Here is a 5,329-nt window from a genome sequence, read left to right on the forward strand (position 1 = left end):
TACATATATTCAAATATAAATATGCTTAATAAATTCAAACTGTTACTTAAATTCCATACAATAAACATTTTTTTCTAGAAATAGAAATTTCGATTAAATGGTTAAGTGTCATACGGAAAGGCGGTTAATGCCAATATCAATAAGCTCCAAATTTATCAAAATTTAAGACTGTATATAGTGGGTGATGCTTCATAAAATATGGAACTATAAAGAAACTTTAAGATTTCAATTGTGAAAAAATTCATAAGAGACGAAGCTATAGAACTCTTAAATAGTATACAAAAATATTCTAATACAATACTGGGCCATCCTAAGGTGCGATCAAACTAAACAACTCTAAGAAGATAAGAGGCACAATAACAAATGAATCAATTACTTTACCGACATAAACATAAAAGTCATTTCACAATTAGCATCGCGAAATCACCTATGGGCTTTACCAACAAAATAGGAGTAAGGCACTGATATGCCACCGGACATAAATATCAAGCTAGTTACCTTTACTACAAAAAAAAAAAGATTCCACTATATTCACGCTAAATGAGTATATCTTAAAAATAAGATCACAAGGAATGTTGTGAGAAGCAAATTAAGAACCAAAATTTGTGATTTTTTTAAACTATACTGGAGAAGCTAATCTCAAAAATAAATAGAGGCATCATAACACAAACGACTTTAATAATAATATCCAAGATAATTAAAAAAAAAATAAAATATATATGAAATTTGAATAAATATTAAACTGAAGTGCTAAAAACTATATTTATTCGATATTTAATGAATTTTTCGTTTCAATGAAAAAACCTTTTCGATTTTAACTAAAAAGGATTGTCCAGAAAACTAATTCGTTAAATTGGAAATCTAATTTCTGTCAATTACAATATTACAATATTTAATATATTATTTTTAAAACTAACAAAAAACTTATTCGTTACATTGGAAATCCTTGGTACGGCAGCTGCTGTTAATTAATTATATTTTAAATCAGTTAAAAATAAATTACTTATTTGGCACCATTTCAATTTACTACTGGTATACTCTGCAAACACTTCATAGAAATACGTGTCTAAATTTACCCATCTCTTCTGCCAAACAATGTAGAGCTTTAAATTGTTGCTGGTAGAATTAAGCCAGGAGTACAAAAACAAATACGTATAGTGAATTTTTGGGTATTGAATGGTATTTTACGTAGATACCTTATCCTTTGTACTGTTGAAACCACAAATGCACTAAAATGTTGGTGAAAAAATAAGAGAAATATAAAAAAAATAAAAAAAATAATTCAGAAAATAGTTTTTGTTAGGTTGATTAACAATTCCTTGTGGAGCTTTGTTGTCTGTTTTCGATTACGCCCACATACGTGCACATATTATTTGCGAATCATTTTCCATTTCCACAATTGAATTGAAGTTGGTGAAAATAGTTGAGAAATTCTTAAAAAATTAGTCAGTATTTTTCCTCGTATTCCATTGCATTTAAAATTGTTATTTTTTTTCAATAAAAGCTAATATTACTTATTTTTGTTTATGTATCTTTGAAGAAATTGGTTTGAGACTGGGACTTAAATCAACAAAGACGGAGAAGTGCAGTGATTTGTTACATTGTAGATATTTACAAGAGATCTTTTCCCAGGAGTTTAGTCAGTAGTAGACCAAACATGGTTAGGACAAAAAATTTTGTACTTATAAAAAATCTGTTGTTATGAAAAAGAAAAGAAGAAGAAAATATGGAGAAAAGGAGAAATGTAATACAAGTCCAAGTCCAAAATACTCGTACATTAAAATTTCATACACGTACGCGTACATGAATTTTGTGGTGTTTTCTTGGGTTGATTTAGGGTTTCACGCTCGATGTGCTGCTCATATATGCACAATTTGCTGGAGCTTTGACCATTTCAGTTCTTTGGAACTCATAATTTTTTTAAAGCTTTTTATAATTCCTTGTCGGTATTAATAATTCCACTTTTTTTTTTCTTCAAAATTTCTTTGAATTTCTTTGAAAAATCATATTTCTTTATTTGTTTACTGAACAAGCAAAGACTTTTACGTGCACAATTTGTTAAATTTTGTGAAAATAACTTTTTACTTGACTTTTGTAACGTTTTCACAATTATATTTAAAATTCAGTTACGTTTTGTATACAAAATCTTTTTACGAGTTTTTAAGGAATACATTTCAACACAAGAAATTCATAAGAAAAATTCCTTTGAGATGTGGTTATCATGTTCGAGTTGTAAAATATTATTAAATTAGGTATATTTTTCATACCTTACATTTGAATTCAGAGTTTTTCATTTAAACCGACTGCAGTGATTATATTACTCAACTTTTTTTCTTACAGTTTATAATACTGTCAATTTTTTACATATCTAATTAGAATGTGGATCACTTCGACTCCAAATTGAATTTCTTAGGTTCTTCAAGAAATCTAAAAAGATTGGAAATGGAGAGTGAAAGAGAGAGAGAGAGAGAGAGAGAGTGAGAGAGAGAGAGAGAGAGAGAGAAATAGAGAGAGAGAGAGAAATAGAGAGAGATAGAGAATAAGAGAGCGCGAGAGAGGAATAGAGCATGAGTATCATTCATGCTTTAAACATCATATCATAACAATCTCAAACTACGTCTTCCGAATGCGGGACTATAACAGACGAAATGTTTTGAGTAGTACACATCGTAAAGATATGATTGATATGTTTGATCCATGATAAAACTCATAGACGAAATGTGATCAAGGCACCTAAGTTGTGTCTTGCGATAATTGCAATCACTATTTTAGGGTCGTTTCTCTTTAACTGTTTAAGAAATTATGCTAGTCTAAGTTTTTTTACAAACAAGTTCTTTTACAAAGTGTTTCATGAACTAGTAGTTTTGCATTTCGAATAAACTATACAAAATCATTTATGTAACGAAGGTATTATACAGAATTAATACCTTAAATTAGATCTAGAGTATATAGGCATTGGGCGTAGGTTTATTAAAAGTTTGTATCGCTATTTAGCTTCATCTTATATTCAGAGATCAATTTTAAAAAATTAACAAAGAATTAACAAGAGCTTTAAGTACAGCTTGGCTATCATTGCAGATTAATAATCAGTTTTTTTCACAAATATATTACAAAATGTATTATATCTGGCTTTAGAATAATCTGTTTATACAAAACTTCCATATATACGATTGCAGTGTTTTTCTCTAGCTTTAAAACTTATAAATTCTAGTAAATTTTTTATTTATTTGACTATCTAATTTGAGTGAGTATCTTTTTTCAATTTGTGGATGAACATTTCCGAGTTTGCTAATATGGTTAGTTTTTAATTTAATATTGTGCGGATATCTCCATATCTACTTGAAATGAGAGAGTATGTCTTTAGCAAAAGCAGGGTGGTGATCAATTGTGATCGATGATGTAGCAAAGTTTTAGTACTTTGTCGCGTATGAATATTCTTTAGCTCTCAATCCAGAGATCTCTATGTTACTCTGACTATTAGCTACACTAAGGTAGCTCTCATTACACTTTCGGGTGCTTGAAGATTGCATATATGTAGCCGAAGAATAGCATAAACCTCACTATTTGCTTACTGGCGATCACAATACTCAACAAATATTTTGTATCAAAACGTACTGTTCAACCTTTATTAAAAGGAAGTCCGACTATTTTTCATAACTGAATTTGATTGGTTTTAAGCTTTCTGAAAATAATTTAGGATAAAATTTTATTTTATAATGCAATCTAAATTATTTTACATTAATTTTTATTAGGTGTTTTCTGAAGACGATCTTAGGTAAAACTTGCAATATTGAACGAAATAAAAATTTTTGAACAATAATTAAAATTGTTTTTGTTTAATTTTTATTTTTTACAAATGTTTAATAAAACATATCAATTAGCTTAATATAACACAGTAATAATAATTTTGGTCACAAAATAATAAAATATTAAATAAAAAAATATTTGATAATAAATATTCTTAAAATAATCAAACTGTTGTCGGAGAATATTTCTAATATATGTTTTTTATATAAAATAGTGGGGAATAAAATCTGTTTTTAATTAATACTTTCCTTCTCAATGTTTCTAATTTATTTTTAACAAATTATGGTCATTAATAACTGACAATAAAAAGACTGTAGAGTGCAGAGTGTAGATTTAAATGTATCTAAAACTTAATTGAAATGTATTTTTTTCAGTCATTTTCTCATGTGCAACCAAGCGAAATCAAGCTGAACAATCACTTAAAAGCAAAATTCCTTTACAAATTGATGTGCTTAGGAGGAAACTTGAGGAATGCATTCTTAAATAAATTTGCTCTAAAGTTCTTTCCTCCACATCAAGTGAGAAAATATTTATAAAAAAAAAGAATTTATAGTATAAATGGCAGCTTAGGTCATTAGAAATGCATACCATCAATTACTTCAATTCTTTGTTTGTTGGATGCATTCATTTCCTGTTAATTATTTGTCATGCAAATGATGCATTTCTTTATGGCAAACACTCTGAAGAAAGTGTGGATGCTTAAGTGTTTTAAACTAGCAACAAAATTAATGGAAAAATATGAATTGCACAAACCATTGAAAATATATCTAGTAATAAATATAAATAATAAAAGATAAAGATAAATTTCTAGAAATAGATAGAGATAAAATATTTAAATAATTAAATTGTGTGAAACTGCGAAAGACTTTGTCTCTTTAATATTTGCATGAAAATTTATTTAAAAAGTTGTCTTCAGTTGCGTAAAATTATAGTCAACTTTATGGGTGTTCAAATTGCATACAAAAATATCTTAGGATCACGAGGTTTAAAGTCATTCTTAGTTTGTGTTTGAAATCAACAGAAAATTATGCATTACAAACTAACTTTCAACAAATTGTGGTAAGCATTTGTATCTGCAAACAGTAGCTCGGTGCGTCCGGCTGCTGTTGTCAGTTTGTTTATTTTCAACTAAACACTTAATTAAAATGAATGTATTTTTAAACATTTTGTGGCGAAAGTTGAATTCAAAATAATGCATTTAAATTAAACTTCATAGAGCGTTTTCAGCATAGAATTTCGAATTTACTTCGGTACTTTGCTCATATTCTGCCTGCAGTTATTTCAGATATTTATTTATGATCGCTATGCAAAACTTTTGCAAAATTATATGAAACTCTTATGCTGCATATGGCTTTTGTTTACATAGAATGTATTTTTGTGCATTTTTAAATTAACAAAACATATGTGTGAGTGTAGTATGTTTGCGGGAAACAGTGCAGATTTGACCCAATTTCGTGCTATAAAAAACCACAATGAATTTTTGTTTAATATACAAATTATTACACATCTTTAACACATGCAA

At 28.0% G+C, this 5,329-nt stretch overlaps 1 protein-coding gene across 1 annotated transcript in view; it reads left to right on the forward strand.

The window, feature by feature from the left end:
- The window catches only part of LOC119672781 (cyclin-dependent kinase 14-like), a gene marked incomplete in the record, with an annotated part of 829,514 nt that overhangs the window by 571,068 nt on the left and 253,117 nt on the right, over window positions 1-5,329 (forward strand).

Source organism: Teleopsis dalmanni, chromosome 1 (genome assembly GCF_002237135.1).
Source record: "Teleopsis dalmanni isolate 2A chromosome 1, ASM223713v2, whole genome shotgun sequence".
Classification (NCBI taxonomy): domain Eukaryota; kingdom Metazoa; phylum Arthropoda; class Insecta; order Diptera; family Diopsidae; genus Teleopsis; species Teleopsis dalmanni.